This window comes from Crinia signifera, chromosome 6 (genome assembly GCF_055691185.1).
Source record: "Crinia signifera chromosome 6, ASM5569118v1, whole genome shotgun sequence".
NCBI lineage: Eukaryota > Metazoa > Chordata > Amphibia > Anura > Myobatrachidae > Crinia > Crinia signifera.
This window is the reverse complement of record NC_139222.1, coordinates 166430196-166442872: the sequence shown is the minus strand read 5'-3', so window position 1 is coordinate 166442872 and position 12677 is coordinate 166430196. Positions and strand designations below refer to the sequence as shown.

General features: G+C 43.9%; 1 long non-coding RNA gene across 1 annotated transcript in view; it reads left to right on the top strand.

Annotated features, from left to right (window-relative positions):
* LOC146008548 (uncharacterized) overlaps positions 1-11088 on the top strand; it is a 75024-nt gene extending 63936 nt beyond the window's left edge. Inside the window, exon 3 of the long non-coding RNA XR_014444534.1 lies at positions 10566-11088. This is a non-coding gene — a long non-coding RNA (uncharacterized LOC146008548). The remainder of the gene's footprint in view (positions 1-10565) is intronic.
* The last annotated feature ends 1589 nt before the right edge of the window (positions 11089-12677 follow it).

Genomic DNA, 12677 nt, shown 5'->3' with positions numbered 1-12677 from the left:
ATTAGCCAAACTGTTTATTCTACTTGTTGATTTTAAATATTTAGCATAATTAGCAATTGAAAGACGAGGCATTGTGTGCTGTGAGTGAGTGAGCCGAGACAGATACAGGGGCAATTTCTGTGTACGAGAGGCACCCCCTGTGAATGTATTGAAGGAAAAGAAGAACCCTCTTTCAATACTCTTGTGCTGAAATGTATTGCATAGCAGACATGTCAAACTCACATGGCACCAATGGACCTTTCAAGTAAGTCAAATGAAAACACTGTCAAAATTTGAAACCCTGATGGAATAAAGGGTTAATCATACAATATTATTAATAATTATATTATTAATATAAATTGTAGGCAGGCTTATACTATAGATCGCGGCAGTTCTGTACAGTCATGTCAGCGGCCTGTATAGTGGTCAGTGTGTGTCCCCCAGGCATGGAGCCACGTTATTATCCTGGTAAGGTAGAGGAGGCTCATCCTACATATAATATTCGTTCCATGGACTATTCTCTGAGAACTAGAAAGATAATACATTCTATGTCTTATTCCATTTATCTCCACATAGTATCAATAGACTAGGTCAAGGATATCTTTCTTTTCAAATTATAGATGTGACTTCTATGTCTGTTCCCTTCTCAATGCAAAAATGGAAACATTTCTGTAAACAAGATAAACAAATTGTAACTATATATAAATAAAAGGTACTTGTTTCCTAGCACAGCGCCCATCGCATCGTATACCATTACACTAAATAAAGTATACGATGCGATATTGTACAATAAAATATCGCATCGTATGCCATACGATTTTTGATTGTACAAGCACCCTGATGGGTCCTAACAATGTTAAATGGCCCCCCATAGTCAACGCCACCCCAGGATCAACGCCAACCCGAAGCGTGGTGAGCGCATCGGTACGTGTCCTTCAACCTTTTCATACCCCCACTATCCACGTCGGCGTGGAGTTGATTTTAGATAGTGTGGCGAGTGCAGCGAGCCGCCGAGCCCGAAGCGTGGCGAGCATACGCGGAATACGAGCGAAAGCGCAATACATGTAAAGTAGTCCTTGCGGGGACTCGCTCGCTACGCTTCAGGCTCGGTGGCTCGCTGCACTCGCCACACTATATAAAATCAACTCCACGCTGACGTGGATAGTGGGGTTATGAAAAGGTCAGAGGACGTGTACCGCCGCCCTTCGCGGGCTCGCCACGCTTCGGGTTTGCGTTGATAGTGGGGGTGGCGTTGTCAATGGGGGTGCATTTAACATTAAAAGCACCTATCAGGGTGCTTGTACAATTAAAAATCGGATTGCTTTGCATGCATCGCATGCGCTATATTGCATGCAATGCGATTGTATAAGATGTAATACAATCAAAATCGGGGGCGCCGTGCTAGGAAACCAAAGTACCAAATAAAATGTTCTTTAGAAAAGCCAATGCCAGAATAAAAAATATTTTAGGCGAGATATATAGTTTAAACTTGAGTTGAGTGACCCAAGAATCCGACCAGGGTAGCGACCTGGGTTGGACAACTGCCTGGGTTACAGGCAGTGTGGAAGGTTAACCCAGATCAACCAAACCAGGTCCCCGACCTTCTAATGATTTCTCCTGCCTTCGCAAATAAAAGTCAGCTTGAACTGACTTTTATTCGTGTGTGCCTGGCCAAAGAAATGGCAGGTGGCTGACGTCCTGTGATTTCAGCAGCCTGCCTCCAGCAGGCATTGGGCTGCCCGCGTACCCATGGGAATGCCCATAAAACCTTCCCTGCAGCCGTTCGCCCCCAGCCCACCCCAATGCTTGCGAGCGTCTCGGCGACTATGCAAGTCGCCGGAACCATTTGCAACTGGGAGCTGCACATACACATGTGCAGTCCCCAAATCTTCGGGACAGGGCCTAACTTGTATATAGCGAGTGAACCAGAATTAACCCCTTTGTGCTCAACATTCAGTTTGAGAAATGAGTGATGATTTCACGTGTGGGAATAATAATATAATAGGGGTATTTGCATCTTTCTGCACAGTTACGTGCAAGACTTTGTAAGTATAGAGATACGCAGGAGATGACCTAGTGCAGCACAATGTCAGAAATAAAGGTTTTTGTTACTCCAATAAATGTTATAGGACCACTCAGCAGTCATGTCTATCCAATAAGCATTAAAAAGATGGTTAAACGCATTGGGCTTCAGTTTCAACAATAACATTTACAGGTGCAATAAGGCTTGTGGTAAAAGCAGTGAGGAATTGATTACATTACATGGTGCAATAAGGCACGCCCTGGATTTTAAATGTGACAACGAAAACTATACATCTGAGACAGCAGAGTTACAGTATACATAGACAGCAGTTATATGTGGGTGTGCCAGATTTGGGCTTCCCTTACCATAATGTGAAGAGAATGAGTGCAGTTTTTTTTTTAAAAAACAGATGAATTTAACACACACAAAATAAATCGCTAAATATATTACAAAATTCATTTTACGGATATAATACCATAAACTCAGCATATTACTAAGGATTCATTCCTGTTTTCTAGGCTGAGTATGTTCACAGCTGAGCAAACAAATGCTGCGCACATGCGAATCCCCTTTCTAACATGCTAGGGGATGTGTCCGCTACCACATCCCTTCGCATGCGGCCGAGTGGAAGAGAAATCATTCGATGGTTGCACACCATCGAATGATTTTTCTTCCTTTCGGTAATAACAGTCAGTCTAGACTGGCTTTTAATCCAGCCACTTTCCGTTGAATTTGGGGTGGGCACTGATGACATGTGTCCTCAGCCTCCCGCCCTGAGCAGGCATTGCCACGCCTGCGTTCGTAGGGGAACGCCCAGCATTTTTATGGCGACATCCATAAAACACTGGACATTCGCCCGCTGCCGCCCCCCTGGCTGTTCCCTGGCCCTCCCTTTCCGGAGCAAATGACTCAGAGAGAGTGAATCTCTGTTTGCTCCCGGGATTTTGCACATGTGTGTAATCGCGCATACGCAAATCCCGAACATCAAGAATAGGGACGAATTCAGAACCAAACGGAGGGATTTGAATCAGAACGTATATGGCGGCAAAAGAAGTGGCGCAACAGTACTTGCTGAATAGGCTTCCAGGGTGCTAAACTTACCATCTATTATATGGGATTTATCACTGATGGAGGGAACACTGTGAATACAAGTTATTATATAGGGTGAAGTCACAAAGAAGAATGTTCCTAAGGAGTTAAAAATAAATGATGCTTTTTTTTCTAATTCAAGCTATGCCAAAAGCAAATTCAGTCTGCATGTTTCCTGGGTGTTATTTTTTATTGTCTATATAAAGAAGAGATTTACTTTTAACTTTTTTTATACCCGCTTTACGGTACATAGAGGAACAATTAGCCTTTTACAGCATCAAGAGCAAGAGATAGTAAGTTTTAACCGCTGTGCAAGGTTCTTGTAAAGTGACCGTTGATCTGCATACACAACAACTTGAGATTAATAAAGTGAAAAAAGTAAACTACACTATTTAGTGTAACACTGACTAGAAAACATCTTATATGTACTACATGTACTATATCAAACAAGAAAAATGTTGCTGACTATTACTGTTATATGTAGATCTCAATAATAACTAATCACCTATTAGTTTTCAAGCTAACAAACATTTTATGATTAATAAATGATATCAGTTGATGTCTGTCATCATTAAATACATTTTATTCCTGGTATATTTGTTTAAGCTGACTCCATGTGTTGAAATAATGTTGGATATTAAATAAAAAAATTTTGTCAGAACATATCTGCTAAGAAGTGCATTCATTTTGCCAGTACACAGGTCACAGTTACGAAGAAAATACACATTTTGTTTGACCACCTATTGTACATGTGCAGCCAACTGTACCTGGAATATTACTAGGTGAACCCAACATAAAGTTTAACACATATGACCAGGGGTGAATAGCAGTGATTGCCATGCAGTGCAGAGATAGAGTACTTCTCTGACCAACCAGAGTACTTCTGTGACCAACCTACAATACAGAAAGCATTGTGACAACTGTATAATACAGTGTCGATCACTATCATGCAATCCAGAGAGCATCCATTACTGTCATACTATACAGAGAACATCAGTGCTCACCACACAATACAGATTGTAGTTTGAAAGACATACAGTACAATACAGAGTGTGTCACTAACCACTGTACTATACAGTGTAGGCGTAATTGTGAAAATATATAATATATGACCATTCAACACAGAGGGAGAAATTTACTAAAATGGGAGTTCTATTTCAGATAGTATGTGCTACGGGCAACCAATCAGATACTATATATTATATTCTAGAAGGTGCTAAATAACAAAAAAAATGGACTCTGATTGGTTTCCCATAGCAAAATCCCATGTGAAATGTGTAAATTTCCCCCCAGAGAGTAGTTTTGACTGACAGAACATACTGTACAGAGAGCATCAATAACTGCCGTGCAATACAAAGATTTGTTGTGACCAATACACTATACAGAAAGTATCAGTTATGGCAGGGGTTCTTAAACTATTTTGCTTTGGGACCCTGTCAGACAATAGAAATTATTACAGTGTTCCAGCTATGTACTGCAGAATGGTCACCACACATGTGTGGCCAGCAGACGGCACATACGTCGCAGCATTGTGGAGGCACAAAATGATGTGGAGACTGAAGTAACAATTCCACAGATTTATCAGACTTCTTGGTTCACTGACTGAGAGATTAGAGAAGTCATCAGCCTGATGGTCAGCAACATGGAGTTGCAACCCCATGCTGAGATGGTTGGGACCCACTTTGTGGTCAGGATACAAAGTTTGAGAACCACTGAATTATGGCATAAAATACAGAAAGCATTAGTGTCCACCATAAATAAAGAGAGCATGTGCTTTCCATATAATAAAGCTAATCAGTCGCCACCATAAAATCAGGGTTGCCTACCCTCCTAGAATGGCCTGGAGGCTCCCGAAAATCAGGTTTACAGAGTATGTGAGTATGTGAACTATAAGACAGAGAATTACCCCTTTCAGATCCTATTCCTGGACTGATCTGGCACCAACCTGGGTCCGATGCTTTCACATTAAACCTGGGTCGCCCATTATACAGAGGGTGACCCAGGTTTCACCCCTCTTAACCCCGATCACATTGCCAGGTTGGACTTCCAGGTAGCAACCCAACAATAACCCAGGTTTGAGGTGCGTTGTGAAAGGGGTATATGTGGCTGCCATATGATACACACAGCACCAGGGATTGCCATATAATAGAGAAAGCCTCAATGGCCACCATATAATACAGAGAGTATCAGTAAACTCCATATAATACAGAGATCATCAAAGTGAAGTTGTGACTGACATGCAATACAGAGAGCATCAGAACTAAGTGGGTGTCACCATCTTCCACATAATCTCATTGAAAAAGCAAAAATATTGTTTTCCGATGACCATCTCTTATATGAATGTTTTCTATACGTTCATATAGAACTTTAAACACTTCAGTGCATGTTTGGCCCAAATTCAAAGAGCTAAAAATAAAAGTCTATGTGGACATAGCCTAATGATTTTGTGAATAAATATAGCTGCTGTGCCACTCGAGAAGAATGGCGGCTGGGGAATGTACACTTTTTATTAAAGGCAATTCAGCTCAGCTTGTATTTATGAGAGTAGTTCCTCTTTTATTTAGGACATCTGTGGCTGAACAATAGCTTGCGGTCCAGCTCTGGAGAATCTACAATCACTCAAAGAGAACACAGGCAAGTCCAGGCAGGCAGAGCTGGGCCAGCTAGTGTGACCAAGGTGCAGCACTGTGCATGTAACCCTTTCACCACCTGCAGGAAGTGTTACAGCTGTCACAGTGACTCCAATGGAATCTGGCATAATACAAACTGACTCTACCAATGACGTTTGTAGACGTGACAAGTGAACATTGCCTATGGCTCAATTTAAATACCTTTAATCTTTCGTTTTTGATTATAAATTACAGTCCAATCTCTATAAGCTCTACATTCTAAAGTTGTATTCCCATTTCTTGCCACGCCATTCTCATTTATTTATTCTTTCTTACTATGAACCTATTCATCAAAAAGACCCCAGCACTGGTGATATAGCTATTTTACCTTTTCTTGTTTTATTTTATTATATTATATATACATATTGCAGTTTACCAAAAAGTACTATTGGAGAGTAGAGTGGTAGCTGCCCTGGCAATACTAGCCTGGTACAGAAAGTGTTAATTGATCACTTTAGCGGGATCATCTTGGAGATGTGTACATGTGTTAGTGATCACCAGACTTGGGATTAAGTCCCACTAGTATGCAACATTAATAAAATAAAAGATTTCAATAGACTCATTTTTTAAAAGAAAATGAATTAAAATGTTTTATATAAGTTTTTTATCATTACTTTGATTTATAATGGCTATATACTAAGAAGATGACACTGCAAAACCTTATCGCAAGCGAAACGCAAAATGCAAGCTTTCAGCCCTTGGTAAATTGCAGTTGTATCTCTGTCTATAAGTCGCCGCTCATTTCATGGTCACCCTCGTCCAGGTCTCTATCTGTCTCTTTTTGAGCATAAATCAATATTTTTTTTTTACCTATTTCATTAGATTTATTTTCAACATTTTTCTCCCTCTTTTCCTGCCTAATACCCCCTCGCTCCAGCTCTGAGCTGTCCCTCCCCATCTTCTCTCAGTACATAGAGTTCCCTCTGAATAGCTTCACATTTCTTGCAGTCTGAAAACACAGCTAACAAGAGCCGGAGAAGCTCATTGTCTGGGACTCTCCCAATAAAATACCTTGCCTAGTTTTGTGAAATAGTAAGTTATGGCCCCTAATCCCCCCCCCCCCTCTCTGAGCATTCACGCTAATTACAGTTACAAATACTCTTGCATATAAACCATTGTTATAATTATAATAAGATTACACTTTAACCATTTTCCTTAGACCTATATGGCTATCAATGGATTATACATTTCTTAAACTCTTCCCAAATATTCTGCAGCTTTTAGACACATTGAGATAGATGGGGGAGAAGGGGGATGCAGTCCAAGTCACATTTATTGGCCTCCTGGAACATTGTTGTTAATCATTTACTGTCATGTGTTTTATCTGCCTCAAGCAGAGACAATGTTTTTGTGTGTGTTTTGGCCTAATGAGTAGTATGCGGGACTTGAGCTTGGAACATCTCATTTTACTACAGTAAAGAATGAATGTTACATAAAACTCTTCAGTCATTTCCTATTTAAAAGTAACAAAAACTGATGTTTTTTATGCTGTCAGTATCTTGACATGTGTCAGATGGGAAGTGTTTGTTTTTTGTTGACAATGTTAATAATTACTATGTGGACAGCGTAATGCCAACTGCATAATGACAGCACCATACTTATGCAATTAAAGCATTTTAAGCTTGCTGGCATTATAACCTTACCATCATGCTTAAAGCAATAATGCTGTCATCGGTAAAGGGTGAGATATATTATAGCATGGAGAGAGATAAAATACCAACCAATCGGCTCTTTTCATTCTACTTATTTAACATTGAGGCTGTCTATGTAATCAACTCAAACAGTGAAACGGTGGCCATTTTCCCAGTGATTCGCTTATGTGCAGTAGATATGTCCTCAGAATAAGGTGACCCCGGAGACCTGCACATGCGCAGTCTTCAGTGCTATAGTCGCTGACAGAGAGGAGGGGTCCATATGGAGTCTGCTCATGGGTTCGCTTGCAAACGCCCTGTGTTTCTTGGGCCTACCCATGAAAACACTGGTTGCGCCCATTAAAACACTGGGCGTCCCCATGCGAAAGCGGATGGCACCTGGCTTCCGGGGGCAGGCGGCTGACGTAACCGGACATCAGCTGCCCTCCCAGTTCTCGGAGCTGGGTGATGCAGATCTAAGTCAGCAGAGACTGACTTAAGGCCCCCATACACTATGCGATTTTGGGACGATTTCATCCGATTTTGGCACTTTGTGCCGATAATCGGGTGATATCGGCCCAAAATCGTAGGTGTGGGATATCTGATCCGATCCGATGCGCGGTCCCGTGCGCATCGGACCGGATCAGGGAGGTCGGACGGTCTGTACATACGATCACGTCCGACCTCCCTGTATGCATATGCCTGCCACCTGACAGGCATATGCATGCAGACACCGGGGCGGGCAGCGGGTCCCTGAGCGCCGGCGAGTGCTGCTGACTGACCTGGCCGGGCAGTGTACTTACACATAGCAGCAGCGGGGACGGGCAGCGCAGTGGCGGCTATTATATTTTTAAAATACTTGTCAAATGACCGGCCGCTCTCTGATTGGCTGAGAGCTCTCTGGCCAATCAGAGAGCGGCCGGTCATTTGACAAGTATTTTAAAAATCTAAAAGCCGCCACTACGCTGCCCGTCCCCGTTGCTGCTATGTGTAAGTACACTGCCCGGCCAGGTCAGCAGCGCTCACCGCACCCGCCGCCCGCCCCCACCACCGCCGCCGCTGCCCGCCCCCACTACTGCCGCTGCCCGCCCCCACTACTCCTCACCGCCCTGCAGCTCCCCGGGTTTTTTTTTACATGGGATAAATCGCATGCGATTTATCCCATGTAAAAAATGGCACATCAAGTGCCAAATTGTATGTGAGCCTCCCGGGGAGCTGCCGGGCGGCTCGCAGGTAAATTGGGTCCGACTTGTCCCTAGGACAAGTCGGCCTAATGTATGGGGGCCTTTAGATTGTACGCCTTGACGTACTGCCTGGGGACTTATATCTGCAGATACTGTATATGCAATCAAGATCTCTGTATTATCTGATTATTATGTAGTTATTTCTCACTCAGTTTGCAATTGGGATAGCAATTGGGTTTTTCCCTAACCAGAATTACCCCTCCCTTTTAGCACCTGAGTGACATCACAATCTGATTGGGCAGCTTGCCAATTAATGTGTTTTGTAGTTTAGAGAGGCATAGATGAGTCAGCATTAGGAGGGATTGCTGACTCCAGAGTGCCATTGGAGAAGCCAGGGGTATCTCCAGGTAAACTGGCTCTCAGATGCTGTAGGAGCCATTATCATGTAGCTACACTGGGCTACTAGACCCAGACATATTTGTTACTATTTATGGGATGGGTTTGGGGGTGCGGTATGGCTGAGCTGCTTCAGGTTGGCACACCCTAACACTTTATTAACACTTATGTTTTCCCTATCACATTGTATACAGTATATTTGGTATTATTTTAATCACACTTCTCACTTACTTACATAGCACTTATGTGCTTCTTATTAATCCTTACTAATTTTCATTTGTGTGCTAGCCTGGAGTGGTAGGCCTGTGCCGGCATGATGGGGGCCCTCACCTAGGACCCATACCCAGTATTAGGGACCCCCAGTGACAGAGATGCCTTGACTTACAGCCTGGGGGCTTAGCCCTATATCTGCAGATATATGCAACCAAGATCTCTGTATTATCTGACTCAGTGTGCAATTGGGATAGCAAATTAGTTTTTTTTCCTAACCAAAATTACCCCTCCCTTTTAGCACCACAATCTGTTTGAGCAGCTTGCCAATAAATGTGTTGTTTAGGTTGCAAAAAATATTAGAAACCATTCGATGGTCGACAATTTTGGGCCCGAACACAAGCATGCGAATGAATCTTTATGCAAAACATCCATTTGCAGTGCTGTGGGGACATTCCGCGTGCAGTGGGGGGCAGGCATTTGCACGCCTGGCAGGCAGCATTACATGGCTCGCAAACCAGTGAGCTAATGTGCAATTTGGCGTGGGACACATGCCCCCAATCTGAAAATAATCTACCACCCCTTTTCCTGATTACATTTTTATTCAAGAGATTTTCAAATGCACGGGAGGTAGGGTGTGCAGAAAATAAAACATGGCTGATAGGCAGTGGCGTAACAATAGCCCCGCAGACCCCGCCGTGGCGGGGAGGCAATGTGTAAATGTGGGTGCCGGGGGTCTGTGGGGCTATCGCTGAATCGCTGCTGCCTGCCAAGACCTGTAGATCTACTTGCCTGCAGTCCCGACTTCTGCTGCTGCTAATGAAAAACAGCCCTAACAAAATGTCCGCCCCCTTACAGCAGACAGGTTTTGAGGATGCTAGAGGAGACAGCCTCCGCTAACATCCTTAAAAACAGTCTGCTGTTAGGGGCAGCCAATTTGTTGGAGGCATTTTTCATCAGCAGAAGGAAGGGTGCCGGGACGGCAGGCAAGTAGATTTGCAGGTCCCGTAGACCCCGCAGTGGCAAGCGGATGGGTGAGTGAGGGTAAACTTTATGGGGGGGGGGGAGGGTGATGAAGGGGTTGGGGGGCGCTGCTGAAATTAAATTTTCCAGCAAGGGGGGGGTGGTTTAGGGGGCGGTGTTGAGGGGGTTGGGGGTCGCTGCTCAAGTTTTCAGGCAGGGGGGTGCATATTTTGTAGTTGTGCTACTGCTGGTGGGAGGGAGGCATACATAAGTGCATGACCAACAGCTAGACAACTACAGTAAAGAAGATCATGAATTAAGAGACAATCAAAATAGAGGTCATTGTCCTCTGCTGATGCAGCTGTGGTTATGTACCCTGTACTCCTATATTGGTTTTAACTGTTTTGCTTATTTGTTTCAGTACTCTGAAATTGGGCACAGTGGATCCCTTGTGGCACAATGTAAAAAAAAGAATGATATTAATCAGGGGCGTAAGTTCATCCCAATCAACAGGAGGAAAGATAGAGTTTGGTGCCCCCCATCCTCTTTAAAAAACTGAGAAAACAAATATTGGACCTTATTCTGGTTGGTTGATTCATTCGGATACACATTCGCTTGCAGCTGAAGGCTGACCAAAGGCACATCTATAAGGCCACAAAGCCGTTTGTTTGGATCAACACACAAAGGGGAGTGGCGTAGTAATGCATGTACGCCACCCTGTGCGTACGGATCTTACATTGTCTGCTCGGACTTCCAGTGTGCGGACGGCCGGTCTGCCGAGTAAATACCCTCTGCTGGTGTTTAACACGGCACAGCACGAATCTGCACGGAACTCATGCTCAAACCTATTACCCAAAGTGTATGTTGTTTATTGCATTCAATTAACTTATTGCCTTCCCCAATTGCAATACAAATGAACCCATATTTAATATGTATTTATTGTGTTCGGAATGTGCCTCTTTCCTAAGTAGCTGAAGTAGTTTAAAAGTGTGCTTCCAGTGTTGCTGCCATGTTGTTAGTTAATTGATAAATGCTGCATGTGTATTGCGTGCAGCTGAAAGTAATTTAGCTATTGTGCGTGTTGATTGTCCGAGCAAATGCGGGCCCACTGAGGCGGCTGTGCTGTGAGGCGTGAGAGTTGCTTTTTTCTTGCGAGTGTTTCTCATGTGTATCGGTCCGAGTGCTCGGTGACTTGAGCGAGGCATACGCCCAGCACTAGTTGTCACCACCCACATGCACGCCCCGGTTACCGCCCAGTTTTGATACCGCGCCCTGTGATATGCCCACATTATGCCCACTGTGTCTGAGCATGCTCGGGAGAGTATTTCTGTTTGCTGAGTTACATCCGGACACGATTGAGTGTGGCTGCACATGCGCAAAGCAAATGGTTTGCATGCGCAGTGGGCTAAGAAACGTGCTCCAAGCGAAGTTGTTTCCGAGCGAGTCAATCAAAATAACCTCCAATGTCCATGTGTGCCAGAGCACACAGTGAATTGATGGTCCCTTGCTGCAGCACAGGTTCAAGTAGTACCAGGCGGGAGTCGTCTTGTCCCTTATTGCAGGTGTTAGTAGAGCTCCTCGAATAGTGCCAATTACTGTAACTCTGCGTATGAGGTGCAGAGCTGCCTTTGGAAGAGCAGCGGTCACATTTGAATCCCACTGGAAACCACACAGGTGCTGCCGTACATGCATGCAGGTGTCCCTTTAGGGTTTGAAACCCAGAGGCAGATGACTCCATTATCTCTGGGAGTTACAACCCTGATAATAATAATACAAATATTAATACTATATTAAATAATGCAAAAGATTCACAAAGTGACCTCTACCTTTGACAGCACAGGAGATTCACCAAGGTTGTTGAGTGTGGGGAAACATGCAGCATGTGGGACATCAATGCTCCCTCACTCATATACCCCTTTCACATCGCACAAATAACCCAGGTCGAAGTGCTGTGTGAAAGGGCCTTTTCAAATTACCCAGGTCCAGTAGTGCAGTTTGAAAGGGTAAAACGCGGGTCCCGTTCACACTATAGGGAGGAGGCAGCATCAGCTCCAAGTGCTGCCTCCTCCTCCCCCGATTATGCTCCGCCCACCCCCTTTCTAATGTCAACAACCCAGCTTATCACTGTGGGGGATTAGCATCGCAAATGCCGGGTCTCTCCTGGGACGGACCCGTGTCCAAATCCCTGGTTTCGACCGGGCATTTGCGATGTGACAGGGGTATAAGGGGAACATGTATGAAGCAGTGATAAGTACGGAGAAGTGTGCCATGACAACCAATCAGCTTTGAAGTAATATTTATCAAGTGCATTCTATAAAATTAATATTATACGTAGTAGCTGATTGGTTATCATGGATAATTTCTCCACTTTTATTACTGCTTCATACATCTACCCCTCAGAGACATAAGAGTCAGGGAAACCATTTCATAATCAGTTATCAGACCTATGCAGAATATGGGGCCTCATGAGCTTCCTTTTAGAAATTATATTGAACTTTGGAGAGTACATAAGTAGTAGAAGGGGGTAGGGGAT